Genomic DNA, 20735 nt, shown 5'->3' on the forward strand with positions numbered 1-20735 from the left:
TTTGCCGGAAAATTTCAGCATGACCTTTGCTGAAAATAGGACATATGGAGTACCCGAATTTACCGAAACGGAAGTTAATCGACATTCCGGCAAACTCAAGGGCCTCTCGGGGTACCTGCAAAACATCACGACACGATGGTCGGAGACAAAACCCAGCAAACTAGCACCACAATGTGCCTCTACTTTCATATGGATGAAAAGGCCACAGACCATATGGTCCTCTGCTTTCATATGGACAAAAATCAGCTCAACTTATGTGAGCTTCCATTCCAGATCTAATAGGTCACCCAACAAAAATTATAAGTCCTCACACCATATATATATACTAATCACATTATAAGTCCTCACACCATCAACTATGACAAAATCTGAGAGTATAAGTCTGGTTACATTCACCCAAGTCCAAACATAAAATTCTATCCAACATAGTACAGCCCACTTTGATAATTTCATAGTACATCTCACTAAATATGTAGTGCATCACAGAACTACTACCCCATATCATCACAAAGACATAATAAACTCAATGAGCCAATTGTAGTTTGCCAGCACTAAGATGATATTGCCATAAGCAGTACATCACAGGGTACCCTCCTGTATCACCCGCCAATGAATCAATTGCTGTTTGCCACCACTAAGACGGCATAGTTGCTGCTGTGGTCGCCAATTTAGAACATAGCCACATACACACGTAAGCAAGAAAATGCAAGACCTATTAGATGGATGAGGCCCCCAGACCAACAAACCGAAATAAAGCACACACGGAAAGCAAAATAAAAAAAAAAATGGTGGTGGTTTCGGTTTGTGTGCTCACCAATTAAGAACACAACCACATAAATAACATAAGATAATGCAAAACCTAGATGGACGAGATCCTGGACCAGCAAATCCATAATAAAGCACTCATGAACGTTTTCGAAGTGAGATTGCAACCTAGCAGAAAGCAGCACACAGCGATCATGAATGAGTCTGCTTTACCACATGAATTTCAACATTTCACTGAATCATCACAAAACTACCCCATAGCACCATCAAGACATGAAATCTATGGATCAATTGTTGTTTGCTACCAGCTAAAACAGCCTAGCTGCTGCCACACACATACGTAAGCAAGAAATTTAGTAATGCGCATTTTAGGACATATTTAGTAACAACCCATATTTCGGGACAGCAAACTAAACTGATAGATGCTCTCAAACCGTACATCCAAACGACACAAATAAATACTCTAAAGAAACCTTGAAACTTTATCTAAAACTTATGTAAAGGGGCCAACTCAAAATTCTGAGCCTAGCTAAATCATTTTTCAGATATAAGTTTGTTGTCCAGATTTGACAGTGCAGTTTTTAACCGAACCAAGTTCAGTTTATAGCTAGAGTCACCCCAGAGACATTTTAGGAGAACACTAGTAGTAATTCAGCTTAGTGGTTCGGAAAGAAAATCCCAGCTTGTAGACAAAAATTCAAGACATATCTTTTGAGAATACTAGCAGAATGTGCAGCATAAATTCCAATCAAGGAGAAGAGAAGACAACCTCAGTGAGCGATTGCGGTAAAGATGCAGAGAACGAACTAACAATCAGAGGAACAGTTGTAAACAGAATGCAATGCCGAGGAGCTCGTCACATGAACATTCGCCTAAGATATCCTCTTGAGGTTTTGCACTGAAGACTGCAGGGCTGCACACTTAATCAGGTTCAGCACCGAAGATCAATGGTCCAGCTGGGCTCTGAAAATGCAAAGAAACATGATGGGAAAGTTAGGTCTCTGCTTAAAGAAAAAAAAGCTGCCTAGAGCTACTGCAGCACGATCTATTCTGCTTACTACTAAAGTTATAGAAGTATCATGCTTTCATAACCAACTAGTTACCATTAAGTTCAAATACTGTCCACAAAACCACAACAGAAGTAGCACAAGATCATTCAAGTACCATTGTTTAACTAAAACTTGGTGTGAATAAGATCCTCGGTCAGTAGTTCATACCAATAGTCAAAAACCCAAAACCTGACACCAACTAGTTACCATAAGGTCAAATACTGTCCACAAAACCATAACAGAAGTAGCACAAAATTATTCAAGTATCATTGTTTAACTAAAACTTGGTGTAAATAAGGTAATAAAAGCAAATTGCTGCAATTTGGCCATTTGTTAACAGTTAAGAGATACCAGCAATGACCAAGTACCGGTGGAAATGTGAAATAGCACAAAATCCTATGACTGATTGGGTGATGCCAAAATGAAAATGATTTTTGGCCACTGACTTTCCACATAGACACAGCCCCCATTAACAAATCATGACTCACTCTGATGACTGATCTGGACCTGTACTACCAGTACCAGTAGAAGAATACTCGAGTCGACCAAGATAAACCTTGTTTGGGTGCCTCCCTGCAGCAGACCAAGTGTTGTTCAGGACCCTAGTAAGTACTAGTGTACACCGCTAAACCTTGGAGGAGAAGACCGACCGACAAAATCATACTCCTATATCAAACTTTGTATCTCTAGTGTTTGTGTGTGTAGTGCTCCGAAACTAAATATTCATGTGCCATTTCCAGCCAAGTCAGAGCCACATGGCCCAAGCTGGCGAGTGACACGGTAACATAGCGACTCAATCAACGGTTCACAGGGCAATTATCGCAACATGGAGCGCTAATTCACGGAAAATGGCAAAATGCATATGCAACATGTGCAGTGAAGCAGGAAAAGAAAAGCGACGAAACTGACACGAGCCGGCTCTTAGTAAGTATTGAGACAGCGATGTTGCTTGCTTCTTATTGGCAGCAATACAATTGACTCAGTGTGTCACTATGGGTATAGAGAATATTACCTTCGACGACACGCTTGCGGGCGTCGCTGAGGCTGTCCCAGTCTGAAGAATTCCTGATGGCGTTGAAGGCCTCGTAGATAGGCTTGCTCTGCCCCAGCCTCAGATAGAATTTCACTTTCTCGGGCTGTTTAAATTCAAGATTGATCGAGTTAATCAGTTGAAGCAACACGGGGCGTAGCATATGTGGTAGCTATGCATCAAGCACTTGATTGAAACAGCAAGAAATCGTCAGCCTCTACCCTCTAGTCTGGTACCATATCCCCACGAAAAACATGCGGACCAAAGTCGTAATAAACACTAAATCAGGTTACAACCAGGATCTATCTACGATAAATTTCTATCTATGCGCTACTATTGCTGGATAATTCGTGGAGACAAAATACAGACACAGGATCTGATGATGCGGTAACTAATCGATGGCTCCATCGTCCAGATCAGGGGCGGCTCGACGGAAGAAGGTGAGACGGGAGTGTCACCTGGACGTCCTCGACGGCGGCGCGGAGGTCGGCCGAGTCCTTGACGGCCTTGAGGTGGTCGACGACGTTCCAGACGACGTCGAGCCGGTCGACGATGCGCTCGAGCGGGTGGACCAGCTTCTCTCACGCCGGCTCCACGCCCTTCTCGAGCTGCTCAGCTCGCCCTCCTGCACCCACGCCCAAACCGACGGTCAGATCCGAACGGGCGAGTAGCGAACGAAGGAAGGGGATAAGGGCGGCGGGCTTACGAGGCGGGCGAGGAGCGCGTGGATCAGGGGCGGCGTCGCACGTAGGGGGCGGCGGCGGGGGCGCGCAGTGTGGGGGGTGGGGCGAGAGAGATGTGAGGATCGATCGGGGATTAGGGACTGGGCCGAGAGAGATGATTTTTTTTAATAGTAATGGCGCATCTACATACAAGTGCGCCATAAGTAACGTTTTTTTTTTTATAGTAATGGCGCAGCACCTGGCAGTGCGCCATAAGTAACTTTTTTTTTTGGATAGCAATGGCGCATCACCCAGCGGTGTGCCATTAATAATTTATTATTATTATTATTTTATTGCATGTAATAATTTTTTAGAAAATGAATATGAAACAGTAATATTTTTTATAAAAAGAGTAATAATTTTTTTAAAAATATCATCAAGTTTGTTATTTGAAAATATTTATGAATATGAGAAAATATCATCAAATATGTTATTTGAAAATATCATCAAATTTGTTATTTATTATTATTTTTTTGTTATTTTTTGTTGCATCTAATAATTTTTGTAGAGTGACGGTGAGGAGTAATTTTTTTTAATTATTTTTTGTTGCATGTAATATTTTTTAGAAAATGAATATGAATATGAAACAGTAATATTTTTTTATAAAAACAGTAATAATTTTTTTTAAAATATCATCAAGTCTGTTATTTGAAAATATTTATGAATATGAGAAAATATCATCAAATTTGTTATTTAAAAATATCATCAAATTTGTTATTTTTTATTATTTTTGTTATTTTTTGTTGCATCTAATAATTTTTGTAGAGTGACAGTGAGGAGTAATTTTTTTATTATTAGTTTTTGTTGCATCTAATAATTTTTTAGAAAATGAATATGAATATGAAACAGTAATAATGTTTTATAAAAAAAGTAATAATTTTTTTTAAAATATCATCAAGTTTGTTATTTGAAAATATTTATGAATATGAGAAAATATCATCAAATTTTTTATTTGAAAATATCATCAAATTTGTATTTTTTTATTTTTTGTTGCATCTAATAATTTTTGTAGAGTGACGGTAAGGAGTAATTTTTTATTTTTTTTTGTTGCATCTAATAATTTTTTAGAAAATGAATATGAATATGAAACAGTAATAAATTTGTGACGGTGGAGCGGGGGAGGGTGCGGGGGGTCGGCGGCGGCGGTGGAGCGAGGGAGGGTGCGGGGGCTGCTCGGCGGCGAGGGGGATCTGGCGAGGGGCGATAGCGATCGAGATGGAGGGGGATCGAGATCGAGTGTCCTCATGAATATTCAATATTTTTTCATATTGAATATGAAAAAATATCATCAAATTTGAAAAAATATTTATGAATTCAAAAAGTGCCCATGAAATTTAAAAATATTCATGAGTTCAAAAAGTGCCCATGAAATACAATCGAGAAATGAAGGCTTGAATTTAAATACAATCGATATTAGCTAGCTATCTGTTCACAATCTTCTTGCCCTTATTTTTCGTAAATGGAGTTCTTCTCTTGAACGGACTTCCTTTAGGTAGGGTGGTCCTGCTTCTTCTTGTGGTGTATGTTGGTACTTCATCGTCGTCGTCATGTTCCATCTTCGGGTCGCCGTACTTGTCGAAGTCTTGCTCATTGGCGACTCCATCCATTCCGATGATCTTCCTTTTGCCACTCCTCACGACAACACGACAGGGCTTTGACGGGTCGGTAATGAAGAAGCATTGGTCCACTTGGGAAGCCAGTACCCATGGCTCATTTTTCGCGGTGACGTTTGCGCCCGCGGTCTTGGATTTGGCTTCGGGTATAACCATGGTAGTGAAATACCGGTCTTCTTTGATGACGCTCTTGGGCCATCTGACACGGAACATCGGGACCTTCTCTCCAGCGTAGCTCAGCTCCCAGATCTCCTCGATCCTTCCGTAGTATCTGTCCTTGTCGTTACCGGTGTAGGATTCCATCGTTACCCCGGAGTTGTGATAACCATCGCTCTTCATGTCCTTTCCCTCGGTGTAGAATGTGTAGCCATTGATATCGTACGCCTCATACGTCATCAGGTTGTGCTCGGCACACTGTGACAAGGCGAATATGAGTTGTTCTTCCGCGGAAGAATCCTGATGTAAAGGGTACGACAGAAGCTTCTGCTTGAACCAACGCGTGAAACATGAGTTGTGCTCTTTGATTATATCTTCGTCCGTCCTCTGTTGGCCTCGGTCATTGTACGTCTTCTCAATAAAGGTTTTGTGCTCTACCACCCAAGGATCGACCATGTCCATGTGTTGTAGCGCGACTAGGTTTGCTCTTTCAAAGTCGGCGAGTCGACCCTCGAAGTCGACTTGCATTTCGCGGCGACCCTCACGGTTACCCCATCCAGCGAGCCTGCCAAGGTGCTTGTTGACGGGCAGACCAACTGGGTTCTCAATGCCTAGATAATTCGTGCAGTAGGAGATGCACTCTTCGGTCAGAAAGCCCCTGGCTATGCTTCCCACTGGACGTGACATGTTGGGAACGTATCCTTTGATGACACCATTCATCCTTTCGAACGGCATCATGCTGTGCAGGAACGTCGGCCCGAGTTGCATGATATCCTCCACGATATGGACCAGCAGATGCACCATAACGTCGAAGAATGCGGGCGGGAAGTACATCTCAAGCTCGCATAGTATCACCACGATCTCTTCCTGTAGCCTTCTGAGTTGCCTCACGCCAACCGACTTCCGAGAGATGACGTCGAAAAAGTTGCATAGGCCAAATAGCATTTCACGGACGTGCGCGTCCATGATCCCACGGATTGCAACTGGAAGTATCTGCGTCATCAGCACGTGACAGTCGTGAGACTTCATCCCGCTGAACTTTTGCTTCGCTGAGTCTAGGTATCTGCTTATCTTCCCCGCATAACCGTAAGGAAGTTTTACTCCTACGAGGCAGGTGAAAAACGGATCGATCTCCTCCTGACTTAGAGTGAAGCACGCGGGAGGGAAGTCATTTCCGGTCTTCTTGGCCTTTTTGCCTTTGCGACGACTTTCCGTGTCCTGCTTCGCCTCATCATCATCACCATTAGTGTGAAGCTCCTCCCTGATGCCCATTGATTTCAAGTCTGCCCTTGCTTTCGGCCCATCTTTGGTCCTCTCTGGCATGTTGAGTAGGGTACCAAGCAGACTCTCGCACACGTTCTTCGTGATATGCATGACATCAAGGCTGTGAGGCACACGGTGGATCTTCCAGTACGGCAAGTCCCAGAAAACAGACCTCGTTTTCCATACCTTGAGCAGCGGCTCTGGCGCCTTTCGCTTCTTTCCCGGCTCTGGCGCCTTATGCTTCTTTCCCGGCAGTGGGCAATCTTTCCAATTTTTCAACAGCTCGTCTATTTCCTCGCCGCTCCTCGTACGCGGGCGTCTTCGGGGTTCGGTTTCACCATCGAACAGATCCTTGCGTTTTCTCCATGGGTCATCATCGCGAAGACACCTTCGATGTCCCATGAACACGGTTTTCGAAGACCCGGGATCTCTATCTAGCTGGCGATACGTTGTGTCATCCATGCACCGGACGCATCCAGAAAATCCGTGGACCACCTGCCCCGCGAGATATCCGTAACCGAGATAGTCGTGCACCGTCGTGAGCAGTGCGGCTCTCATAGGGAAATATTCTTTCTCTGCGGCATCCCACGTATTGGCTGGCGTTTTCCACAGCGTGTCTAGCTCCTGTTTCAGCAGCCCCAGATACAGATTGATGTCGTTCCCTGGTTGTTTCGGCCCTTCAATTAGCATACTCATGTGAATGTACTTCCTCTTCATGCACAACCAGGGGGGAAGGTTGTACATCCACACAAACACAGGCCTCGTGCTATGTGTGCTTCTCTGGCTGCCAAACAGATTGACTCCATCGGTGCTCGCGCCCAGCATGATGTTCCTTGGATCCTTCCCAAATTCTGGGTGTTCGAAGTTCAACGCTTGCCACTGGCTCCCATCCTTAGGGTGACTCAGCATCTTGTCTTTTTTATTTATCTCCGGATCATTTGCATCATCTTCTCGCGTCTTCTCCTCCCTATCCGCGTGCCAACGCAGGAGCTTTGCTAGCTTAGGGTCCGCGAAATACTGCTGCAGACGAGGAGTGATCGGAAAGTACCACACCACTTTTCGAGGAGCTTTCTTCCTCTTCTTGTATCGAGTGACGCCGCACACAGGACATATGCACAAATGGTATTTCACGTGCGGTAAATCCAGAGGACACATGATCTTCTTCGCCTCCTCGAAACTGGTCAGGCACTTGTTCCCCTTGGGAAGACGTTCGTGCCAGAATGACATGTTCTCGTCGAAGCATGTGTCGGTCATTTTGTGTTTTACCTTCATCTCCACAGCCATGAGCATTACTTTCAGGCGGGTATCCACGGGCCTGCATCCTTCATACAATGGAGTAACCGCGTCTATCTCCAGTTGATCCAGCTTGGCTTTCTCTCGGGCGGCAGCTCTTGCATTATCCGTCTGCTTGAGAAGCAGCTCTTGAATATGAGGGTCCTGCACCCAGCCCATCGATGGTCCATCGTCGTCTGCTCCGGCATCTTCATCTTCATGATCATGCCCCTCGTCTTGATCTTCCTCATCATCATGTCCGGCATCACCGTCGTGATCATGTCCTGGAGATTCTTCGTCGTCTTCTCGCCCGCCCTCGCCGCGGTGGTTGTCTTGCTGCCCTTCCTCATTTCTTGCCCGGCCCCCATGGACGACTTCATAGTCATCTTCATCACCTTGCCACCGATAGCCATCCATGAAACCACGCAAGAGCAGGTGGTCCCGCACCTGCCCGGAATCCGGGTCCGCAATAAGGCTCTTCAGCTTGCATCTTCGACACGGACATCTTATCTCCGTCTCGTTCTTTTGAAGCATCTCGGCCTTCGCGGAGCTCAAAAACCTATTCACGATGCCTTCGGTCATCGTGCGGACCATGGTCGCCTGCGGGGTAGAGCAAAACGATATTTTAGAACCAAGAAAAAATTTGGCATGACTTTGCCTAAAAATAGGACCAAAAAGAATGCATAGTGCCAAAATTCTCGCCGAAACGGAAATGAATCAACATTTCGGCAAAATATTGGCAACTATCACATTTCAAATACCGGTACCTGCAAACACAAACATATATGCAACACCACAAACATATGCAACACCACAAACATACATAGATCTACCTAGGCCATAAAAAGTGCATGTGCACGTTGTTGGAGGGAGAAAAAAGTAGATCTACAACATAAAGAAAGCTTTCCCCTTACTTACCTATCAAAAAAGGTAATTTAACCACTGAATTTGGATGAATCTATGGTGCAAATGAGGTGAGGAGGAGGAGGCAGCCGAGACAAGCTTGGAGGAGGAGGTGGAGAGAATGAAGTGGGGAAAGTGAGTGTGTAGGTGGTTGTCCAAAATATCTAGCATGTCTCAGGTTACTAATGGCGCACCACTTGCAAATGCGCCATTAGTAACCCTGGTTACTAATGGCGCACCAGAAGGTGGTGCTCCATTAGTAGTTTTGCAAAAAAAAGATAGTAGTGGCGCACGGGTGACTCGTGCGCCATTACTAGTTAACACTACTAGTGGTGCACGGGGTGGCTGGTGCGCCATTAGTATTTTTGGAAAAAAAATATGTTAGTAGTGGCGTACTGGGTTAGTGGTGCGCCATTACTAGCTAACACTAGTAGTGGCGCACGGGTTGGCTGGTGCGCCATTAGTATTTTTGAAAAAAAAAAATATTACTAGTGGCGCACCGTGGGTCTGGTGCGCCACTAGTATCTTTCACACTAATGGCGCACCAACACATGGTGCGCCACTGCTATATAGTAGTGGCGCACCACATGTCTGGTGCGCCATTAGTAGCCATATCACCTATAGCCCTTTTCCTAGTAGTGCGAAAAGATCCCGAGGAGTATGCGGCCATGACTAAAATGCTTGAGAAGTAAGTTCAATCGATCATTATCGCACCATATCGGCAACTTTGTTCATTTCCTGATATCAAGTAATTGTTTTCTTTGTCTGGCAGGGTTTGGAAAAAGTTCACCGCAGAAGCTCCGGGACTGCTGGGGGAGCTGCGATTTACACACCCGAAAGTAAGTACTACTAGCTAGTTTCGCCCATCTCCCATTGATTCTAGCTAGTTTCATCAATACCATTTAACATGCTTGCTTATCAGTTTGATTGACCTCTATTTCATGTAAAGTGGTTGTTGTCGGTGTCAAAACCGGCAGATCTCGGGTAGGGGGTCCCGAACTGTGCTTCTAAGGGTCGAAGGTAACAGGAGGCAGGGACACGATGTTTACCCAGGTTCGGGCCCTCTTGATAGAGGTAATACCCTACTTCCTGCTTGATTGACTTTGATGAGTATAGGGGTTACAAGAGTTGATCTACCTCGAGATCATAATGGCTAAACCCTAGATGTCTAGCCTGTATGATTATGATTGCCTCTACAGACTAAACCCTCCGGTTTATATAGACACCGGAGGTGGCTAGGGTTGTATAGAGTCGGTTTACAGAGAAAGGAATCTTCATATCCGAATGCCAAGCTTGCCTTCCACGCCAAGGGGAGTCCCATCCGGACACGGGGGAACGCCTTCCATCTTGAATCTTCACGGCCCACGAGTCCGACCCACGTCACATAGCCCGGACGCCAGAGGACCCCCTAATCTAGGACTCCCTCAGTAGCCCCTGAACCAGGCTTCAATCACGATATGTCCGGCGCGCAGATTTTCTTCGGCATTGCAAGCCGGGTTCCTCCTCCGAACACTTCAAGGTATTTGATCACAAGAACTATATCCAGCTCTGTACAATAGTCACAACCCTGAATCACAAGGGCAAAATACTTAAGCAAAAATAAGTTCTGTCTTCTGACAACTTTACTGGTGGGACGTTACGTCCGGCCACTTCATTATTTTGAATCTTTTTTGACCTTCCGTTTCGCATTTCAAGACCCAGCCTCCGATGACACGTCTTGTCAAAGCAGAGATCGTGTCCCCTTGTTCCTGGATTCTCATAACTGAGGACTTGGGTAATCCAACCGTGCCACCCGCACGACCCCTTGGGAATAGGCAAACTTTAAGGCCGGGGAGGGGGCGCTTGACATTCACTGCCTTTATAAAAGGATAACTATCTATCCCTCTTCCCCGCACCATCCTCCCATCCTACCTCTACATCCTCGAGCTCCAGCGCCCCAATCCCAATCTTTCCCTTCACCCTTGCTCCTCCTAGCCATGGACGGATCCAGTTCCTAGGGCAAGTGGACGGCTTCCTCCGTAACGGAGAAGGACATCAAGGATCTAAAGGAAGCGAGGTACTTGACAACAGAGATTACACACAGGCTTCCTACCCGGGGCAGGTTATCCCTACCCCAAAGCCTGGCGAAAGGGTGGTGTTTATCCCCCACTTTCTCGGAGGACTCTGGTTCTCACTCCATCCCTTCGTCCGAGGTCTCATGTTTTACTATGGGCTGGATTTCCACGATCTAGCCCCAAATTCCTTCCTTCACATCTCAGTGTTCATCGTTGTGTGTGAGGCATTCCTCCGCGTTCCCCCACACTTCAGCCTATGGCTCAAGGTTTTCAATGTGAAGACAAAGGTTGTCGACGGCCAACACACCGAGTGTGGAGGAGCTATGGTGGGCAAGCTCAGCCACGTTACCTGGCCCAAAGGTAGGTTTGTGGACACCGTAAAGGTATGGCAGCAGGAGTGGTTCTACATCACCAAACCCCGCGGCACCAAGTGGGCGGCCGCTCCTGCTCTTAGATCCGGTCCTCCGTTGCGGCTTGCCTCTTGGACCAACAAAGGCCTAGACTGGGGATCCTCTGACGAGGTGTTGATGCTGCAAAAGCGCATTAAGTGTATGATAGAAAAGGACATCACCCTTGCCGACGTGGTCTAGGTGATGCTTATCCGCCGAGCTCTCCCCTGCCAATCACGGCCTCTCAACATGTGGGTGTTTAATCCAGAAGGGCCACAGACCCTGCAGCGGTTCTTTGGCATGACGCACAAAGGGATCTGGAAGCTGCTCTTCAAGAAACAGAAGACGTGGCCACGGACGTCTGACGACACCGGCCTCGACTGTAACAATCCGGCCTCCTCAGTAAGTGTTAAATTTCCGAACATTACTTAGTTCGTCAACCTTTTGGGAGGGGTACTGAAAATTCTGCCTCTTGAACAGGGATGGATAAAGCAAGCGAAGCAGATCAGATGTCCGGCTCCACTCCCCGAAGACTCAGCCGAACCTCTGTTAATGAGGATGCTGGTCCCGACGCCCTACCAGGCGCCGGCAAAGAAAGAAAAGAAGAAGAAGCAGGGCAAGGAGGCCGAAGATGGCCTCCACCATGAAGGTACTTCGGGTGCCGCGTCCAGAGAGACCGATGCTCCTTCCTCCCACGTGGAAGACGAATACAAAGACGAGGAGGAGGGGGAGGAGGAAGAAGAGAGCCCTTCCCTTAAAGGGAAAAAGAGGGCAGCCTCTGCAGATCCGGAGGAGGGAGCGTCCAAGAGGGGAAGGACATCATTTTCGGACGACTCGGAATCGGACGCCGAAGCAATCCCCAAGCACCGCCCCGGACCAAGCCTATCGCCGCATCGTAAGTACCTAAGGATGCTTTCACGTATTTTCAATCATTTGTGAATTGAGAGAATAATGTCAAAGTACGTGTTTCAGTCCGGCTCGCGATCTCCCTCAAGTATCATCGTCATCGGGGGATCTACCATCGGAGATGATGGAGAGTGAGACACCACTGCAAGCTTCCTCGCCCCCAAGGACGAACAACATTGAGGTGTCATCCCGGAGGACTTCTCTGGATCGCCGAGAAGTACAGGAGACCATCAGCACGACACCGGAGGGGAACACCTCTGTTGTTGAGGGCATAGGAGGTGTGGCCCCCATGAAGACCAACGATGGGGGGCCTAGACTGTTCGGCCCCCAGCCGAATACCACTCCGGAGACGGATCCGGAGTCGGGTGAGCGGCCTCCGTCAGGGGAGGGGGGAACGCCTAATACTACGGTAACCTCCATGAACCCAGAGGCGCCGAATAGCCTGATGGACATACTGCAGAGTGCATCCGTCATGGAGGAGCACCGTACCTTGATGGGTACGATGTTTGAGAAGATTCAATCCAAAAAAAGTGGGCTGAATGAGGCCTTCACGAGCCTACTAACAGGCTTCGAGGTATGTGATGTAATGTCTTAGCCGCCTTCCATATGAACAAATACGCCTGTATATAGATAGTAGCCCCTGAGACTCTGGTGGCCCATGAAGAAGGGCGAACAAAGGATCTATAGATATCTCAGGGAAGTAGCATGCTTATTTAATTGGAAAAAATAGGCTTCACTGTTAGCGGCAACCGCCCAGGCCGCGGAGGTTTCCGAACTAAAGCAGAAACTGAAGTTGGCCAATGAGGATATTGTCCTTATTAACAAGCGGCTCGACGAGGCGCAAGGTATGCTTTGAACACTCCTTTTATGCCTATATGAATGTGCGAACACTAGATTGAAATTCAAATGCTATTATCTGCATAACTGCAGATGGCGCTGCCGAGGTTGAGACCCTCAGGGGTGAACTTTCCCGGGCCAAAGAACAGGCTAGGGTGAGCAATGTGGCCACTGATAAACCGGCTGCGGAGCTAAAGGCCGAACAAGCCACCCGACGCCAATGTGAGGAGCGGATATCCGTCGTAGAGCATGAGCTCAAGGACGCCCCCCCCCCCGCAAGTGCGAGTCCCTCGAGAAGGAGAATAAAGCCAAGGCAACTGAACTCGACAAGGCCCTTCAGGAGGCCAAAAACGCGCGATCCAAATCAAGAGCAGCTCGCAAGGAGATCCCGCAGGCCGGACAGATATGCCTTGTTTAACAGACTGTGGAGTTCTCCATACGCTTTCACGGATCTTCCGAAGAGTGCCGCCGACGCCACGCAATTCTTCCAGACTCAGGAGGGATACACGACGGAGAAGCTATTCTCGGCACAGTTCGCGGCGCAGGAGCGCCCGGTGCTGCTTAACGACCAAATGGCGCAATGGGCCGAGCTGCATAAGATATCCGGAGCGGCCATGAAGGATGTTATAGTCCGGCTGTGGCCAACCGAACCCCTTCCGAGCAGCTATTTCGGCTTGGTACGGCAACTTGTTGATTAAGTGACGCGGATTGACGCCGTCAAGTGGTCAGTGTGCATAGAAGGTGCGCGGATGGCTTTCGCCCACGTCAAGATTTACTAGGCGAAGATGAAGACCGCCGATGTTGCAGTGAAGGGCCCTCCCGGAGGCAAGGACCACCGTACGCCGGAGCGCTACTTAGATGACGTCCTAGATGGCGCCCGCTTGATAGAGGGTCAGTACTCAAAAGACATTATGTTTGAATGAATGTACCTGAACCGCCTTGATGTTTTCATTATGCACTAAAGCCTTGAGGCATATTTGCACCTTTATTTGAAAGTTTTATCCTGCTGTGGGGCTGTTTTTGTATTCCTGAGAGTTTTCCAGTCGCCAGCTTTAGCCCCCACATAGATACTACGGGGGTGTTCAGAATAGCACATGTTCACACTTGATCCAACGTCTTGGTCCGTGAAGGAGGTGTCAGTGCGGTGAACCAGGCAATCGGATTATGGGGCTTTATCGCTCTCACTTAGCCATAGGAGTTTGACGATGGGTCTAAGAGATAGCCCCTGGTATGTAGCGGCTATCCCAATGCAGATGCGCTACATATGTGACCGGGAAACAGCCCTTCGTGTAACACGGAAAAAAATTGCTAAAGATTTTAATAAGTTGTCGAGTGGCTGACCAGCTCTCGCCGCATCATGACAGCCAGTTTTCGGCTTTCTCTACTAAGGTGCTTAACCGGACTAACCAGAAACACAATCGCAGTAGTTCTCCCTTTACTACCCTAGCTGATCAGACGGAAGTAAGGTAGCAAACACAGGAGCTGGGCAACCCAACTATTGACCAAAGACATGATTCATAGCCGGTGCATATAGTGCCGAGCTCGGGACGCCGAATTGTGCCATAAAGCTGTTCGGACTTTTGTTTGGCAACACATGTGTTGCCATATAGAGCCCCTGGCAATTTGTGTCGAGGTGTGTGCGTGAGACAACTGAAGAGACGGAATAAAGTCTATAAGTAAAGACGATACCGAATAAGAATTTGGTTCACTGGAATCTGATTGATACGTCAAAACGTAATCTTACAAAGGGTACCATAATCACCAAGGCCATTTTACGTGCCGGGGTCTAAGATTAAGGGGAAAAGCTCTATACAGGTTCTTGAGTGAAGTTGTGGTCTACAAAATCCATTGCACCTTCCTGCCGCACGCCTGTGCCGCTTTCGCCTGAGAAAGAAAGATTCCTTGAGAGGAATGGTCTTCGACTATTTGTACGAAGCCGGGCTCGGAGAGAGTCCTTGTGAGTCCATAGGATGAGTAGGTTTTGATTCACCTGTGGTAAAAGAGAAAAAATAATTAAAGAAAGGGGAAGGTCGTATAGGGTCGAACCGTACTATAGGCTTGCTCGTATTGTGCCTCCGCTGATGCCCAAGGTGTTTTGAGTGCATAATTATGCCCGCGCGGTATGGATTTCGCGGATATACACGTCGATCGAAGGAGGCGAAACTGCTAATCCAGCTCCGGAATTGTCGAGCTGTCAGCATGCGACATTGGTCGTCCTTGTGTAATAGAGCCCGGCAGCTTAATAGCCAATGAGGTGTGCGGCTTGAGAGGGCCGCTTTGTACTTCGGCCGCGATGGCCGCGGTATGCTCCTCAGTACGGAGGGAGCGTTCCATGTTTCCGTTGATTGTAATGACGCCACGTGGACCGGGCATCTTGAGCTTTAGTTAAGCGTAGTGCGGGACCGCGTTGAAGCGAGCGAACACGGTTCGTTCGAGCAGTGCGTGGTTTGGGCGGGGAAGCGAGGGTCCATGGAGTTGGGCGGGACAAAAGTTCCCTGGGAGAGCTCACGTGACACGGAATTTGAGGGTTTGGAGCTAAAGTCCAGACAGGAGTCCGGCTTTGTGATGATAGAAGGGGCCTGAAGTAACGGGCCTGCGGGTGATGCTATCCCCTTCGGTCCTCCAGAATCGAGCTCCATGGCAGCAGAGAGTCCGACGGGTCCAAACTCCCATCTTCGGACCTGGTGACGTGCTCCGGATCTAAGGCCAGAGCAGTAGTTGGGGTCGCGAAGCCTTGGACGATCAAGTCTCCTCGGATGTCTGCCACGTAGTTCAGATTTCCAAAACTGATCTGATGACCAGGGCCGTAGTTGTCGATCTGCTCAAGGTGGCCAAGCGAGTTGGCCCGTAGGGCGAAGCTGCCGAATACAAAGATTTGGTCGGGGAGAAAGATCACCTTCACGACAGCATTGTTGTATCGATGGAGCCATCGAGCCTTTCGATCATGGCACAGTGGAACTCCCAATGAAAGCACCAATGTCGGTGTCAAAACTGGCAGATCTCGGGTAGGGGGTACCGAACTGTGCGTCTAAGGGTCGAAGGTAAAAGGAGGAAACAATGTTTACTCAGGTTCGGGCACTCTTGATAGAGGTAATGCCCTACTTCCTTCTTGATTGACTTTGATGAGTATAGGGGTTACAAGAGTTGATCTACCTTGAGATCGTAATGGCTAAACCCTAGATGTCTAGCCTGTATGATTATGATTGCCTCTACGGACTAAACACTCTGGTTCATATAGACACCGGAGGGGGCTAGGGTTGTACAGAGTCGGTTTACAGAGAAAGGAATCTTCATATCCGAACGCCAAGGGGAGGCCCATCCGGACACGGGGGAACGCCTTCCATCTTGAATCTTCACGGCCCACGAGTCCGGCCCATGTCACATAGCCCGGACGCCCGAGGACCCCCTAATCCAGGACTCCCTCAGTTGTGGCAGGAACCCGGGAATGATTACTGTGCATACTACGTTTGCGAGTTCATCCACCACACGACCTGTGAGCGGGGCTACTCTAAAAAACAATATGAAGGGCGTAAACAATAATATTCACAATTTTATTTTATTACCATCATTTGTGTTGAGTTTCATTCATATATATGTATTGACCCCCTTCTTTGAATTAGATGTTTCAGATGCAGGATGAACTCCTACCCCAAGATCGCATACGAGCAATTCAAGAGGAATTGGCGGGATTCTTTCTTGACCACGTCATCGATAAAGACTGAGAATACCATGTGGAACTTGAGTTCAGATATTAGGGGATTGTAAGAGATCTTATATTGTATATATGTAGCCAGTACCGTCGGATAGATATACGAAAACTTGTTGTTCGACCAATCTCTCGGAGAAGGAGAGGTCGATCACTTCTCTCTGTATATGTTCATGACGATCTTTTGTACTTAATGGTTTCCTTCATTTGCTTACTAGCCAGCTAGCATGTCGAGTCCTCTCTATACGTATAGTACGCAGCATCGACCAAGCATGAAGATAAGAGAGGACACTTCTCTCTATTAGCTAGCTAACACAATATATGAAACCCCTAAATTAACCCTACAAAACCACAAAACCCCAACCCACCCCCCCTTAAAAAAAACCCCAGGCCCTGAACTGCTTACGCGTGGATGCCTTTTGGTCTCGGTTGGTGCTACCAACCGGGACAAAAGGCCCTCCTGCCTCGGCAAGCCGCAGCGGCCACGTGGAGCCCCGTCTGTCCCGGTTCGTAGGCGAACCGGGACTAAAGGTATTGGGCTTTACTACCGACACTTTAGTCCCACTTCGGAAAACCAAGACAAATGGGCCTTTTTCTACTAGTGATAGGAGGTCCCATTTTTTATGTTGATTTGAAGAAGGAAAACAAAGTAAAGTAGGCACATTTGGTCAGTTGTTGCACTTAACCTGGAGTTAAGGAGTTCAAATCACATTGTTGCATATTTTTTGTTTTTAACAGCAAAGAAAAGGAATAAATGGGCCGGGCTCAGAGCGGAGGGGCGGGGGATGCCCTAAATAGAACCGGGCGGTATGTACACGGGGCGCGCTCGATGCGGTCGACGTATTAAAAAAAAGACCATCCTACCCTTTATTATGAAGGGGTGCCAAGAGATCTCCATGTGTTTAGGGGGTTGTACTGAAGCAGAAGTGCACACGTAAACCCCAACTCCCTAGTTCTCATAGATGAACCCCTAACTATCGCAATTTCCACTTTATCATGTCGGATGCTTGCGGCAGCAACTGCTCAGTGGCTTCTATGTTAGCCTTTGTTCCCCTTCCCTTGCTATAGATAGCAGATGATCCAGTGAGGAGCCCAGCTGAATATGTGAAATGGATGTATTACATTTTCATGTTCTTCCACCATTAATTTTTCCGACTTCAAGACGCTTTGCAGAAACATCAAAGAGTGAGGTCCAAGAGAAATACCATGATCATCTTTGAGGAGACACCTAGATATGACCCTACAGGGCTTTGAGAATTTTGCTATCCCTAACAAGTGATGCTGTAGCATCACATATTGGTCTCTGCCAGCAAAACGTGAACTACTAAAGTTCTCTGGCTTTAATTCTTCACCTAGATCCTCTAATCCTCACAATTAGAAGTTCAGTGTGGTTCTAATCTCCTCCCTTCAATTCTTCGATTACGATTAGCTCTGGATGGCGAAGCGCTGTCGGATCGTAAAGACCGTGCGCTTGCAACCAAGTAGTGAGGCCGTGCTTTTGGTCTTCTCTCTGAGGAATCGTTTGTCGGCGGTTCGCGGGATCGTTCATCTACGATACAAGGGACTCCAAGTATGATGTACACCAACTCGTCTACTTCCGATGCACTCCGGAGTCGGTAATTATTGTTGATCCAAACTTTATATGCATCTTCATATTGTACCTGGGTGGTTGTAAAGCGAAAAAATATATTTTCTACTACGTTTCTCAACAAAGTCAACGTCCTTTCGCAAACTGACAGTGATCCAAGATACATCTATAGCACAGGATGACTAGTGAGCTTTAGCATCACCGCTAGCTGACTAGCCTATTTGGTAAGCTACCCCATGCTAATCACATCTCCATACGATTCCTGTCGGTCGGCGATGTATCTATACCCCGGATCCCGACCTCCTGTGCGACAAGGCCCAAACCCATTATAATAACCTTGTAAAAAAATGATGTTGTGCATGTTCATGTATGACACAAACCCTTGTGTTCAAGGAAACCTAGCAGCACCCCAATTTCAAGAGCCCACTACTAGATGTACTGACATGCGAAGATGCAACATCCGGGATGCAAAATGTTCCTGATATTAATGAGGGATCTTTCTACCATATAGCATTCATAGAAATAGAACCAATATCAATCACAAATAAAGTACTCCCTCCGACCCGGGATGTATCTAACACTAAGACGTGTCTAGATACATTCATATCTAGAAAAATTTAAGATAAGTAATATGGATCGGAGGGAGTAATATTCGTGAAATAGTATGGCTCCTTCCTGAAGGTCCTTTCAGGTGGGTTCAGACTCTGATAAGCATGTCAGGTTTCTATCTGATTTGTCAGCCAGGACGCTATGCGGAATCTCCATCTGAGCAGCGCCTAGCGATTTCGGCAATTGCAGATCCAAATTGTATTGTGATCATATCGAGTTTTATGATTTGATCAATCATATTGATCATCCCAAATGGGTGGATCCAACTAATCTCGACCATCAATCATGTCAATCCAATTTGGATTACTTCAATGGTGAGCGCTCAACATGTTACCGTGAATTTAATATCATACCAAATATTAAGCCTATGTGCTAATCATAGAATTAATGCATAATTAATATGCTACGTAATATCAACGTGCAATTCATATCTTCCATAATATCAACATTCATTGCAGGTATGCATTTACTAGTGGAGAAAAAATGGTTGCTGATCATGCTGCCATGACTAATTTCAGATTATGAAGAGGGCAATCAAATATGTAATCAATTTGAGATTATCCAGAAGGCAATCAAATATGTAATTAATTTGAGATTACCAAGAGAGCAATAAAAAATGTTATTAATTTGAGATTACCAAGAGAGCGATCCAATATGTAATTAATACATATTTGGATACTCAACTTAATTTGAGGCTATTAATTTGCCATAAATAGTAAACTTTTATATTGGTATAAGCAATACTTGTACTATGATTACAACGATAAAAAATATATTTCCATCGCAAAAAAGAAGATAAACAGTATCTTGTATGTATCTTTTTTTCATTTATAACCGTTTGTACAATACTGGAAGCATATCGTGTATACCATGAATGAAAAGATAAGGGTATCATGCATTAATTACCGAAGATATATGGTAATAAAAAGATAAGGAGTTCTTTCTCTATATATATGGACCATGGATCACAAGGCCGCAGGTCAAACGACGACACATCCTATCGTTCTTGGATCAGATCAAATATTGCAGTCGTGGTCCATCGGCTGCATCATGGGAAAGTGCACTAAGCAAGTTCACGCGCTGTTGCTACTTCTTCTCGTATGCTTCGCTATTCATGGGCAGTGTAAGTGGCACTCATATTTCCCCAACAGTCGATTATTTAACTATCCTTTCATTTTAATTCTTTTATTAGTTTTGAATATTGATGGTTTATTCGTCTATAAACTTTTATAGTTGAAGCCATCGGTGTCAATGGCGAGCGTATTCCTCCGTGGTGCACAAAGAGTGCAACTATACCAATCTGCAACCCAGATAAATATAGATGCTATTGTTGTGTTCAAAATTGGCAATGCTACAAAACAATGGATGAGTGCAGAGCCAAGTGTGCATATTTACCTCCCTCCTCTTCCTCTGTACTTCCATGAAACCGGGTTCTTATCATGAGCTAGAAGAAAAATGAATAAGATCCAGACAATAAACAATTTGCTATGAATTTATTGGCAATTATTGTTTGCAGTTTTTGGTTGCCGAAACATACACTTTGCCTGTTTCTTCCTTCCCTCTTTTCTCCTCCGTTTCCCTTGTTTGAGAATTCCATGTTCTACTCCATGCAACATATATATTGTTCTGTTAGAAAATATGCTAGATCGTAAATTAACTGAGTATATTAAAAGGAAAAGGTTTGAAAACAACCGGCTGATTTTAACAGGCGCGTAAGCCACCTGCTCGGCCGTCTGATGACCGCTGATCGCAATTTCCCTGGGGCGCACAGCATTGTGTTCACACGAGGATGTCTGCCTTTTTGTGTTTGCCGGTCCATGTTCACACTAGTACGTTGACGTTTCAAGGCACACTAAGTAGCTAGTATTCACTC

At 46.2% G+C, this 20735-nt stretch overlaps 2 long non-coding RNA genes across 2 annotated transcripts; one reads left to right on the forward strand and one right to left on the reverse strand.

The window, feature by feature from the left end:
- Positions 1-297: 297 nt before the first annotated feature.
- LOC109785676 (uncharacterized) lies at positions 298-3702 on the reverse strand. The gene is made up of 5 exons (XR_002238161.4): positions 3551-3702; positions 3303-3469; positions 2827-2950; positions 1535-1728; positions 298-654 (listed from the first exon to the last, which is right to left on the reverse strand). It is a non-coding gene; the product is annotated as an uncharacterized lncRNA (long non-coding RNA).
- Positions 3703-19844: 16142 nt separating this feature from the next.
- On the forward strand, positions 19845-20358 carry LOC120976278 (uncharacterized). Its single transcript, XR_005771522.3, has 2 exons — positions 19845-19985; positions 20096-20358. It is a non-coding gene; the product is annotated as an uncharacterized lncRNA (long non-coding RNA).
- The last annotated feature ends 377 nt before the right edge of the window (positions 20359-20735 follow it).

The sequence above is a fragment of the Aegilops tauschii genome, chromosome 3, assembly GCF_002575655.3.
Source record: "Aegilops tauschii subsp. strangulata cultivar AL8/78 chromosome 3, Aet v6.0, whole genome shotgun sequence".
NCBI lineage: Eukaryota > Viridiplantae > Streptophyta > Magnoliopsida > Poales > Poaceae > Aegilops > Aegilops tauschii.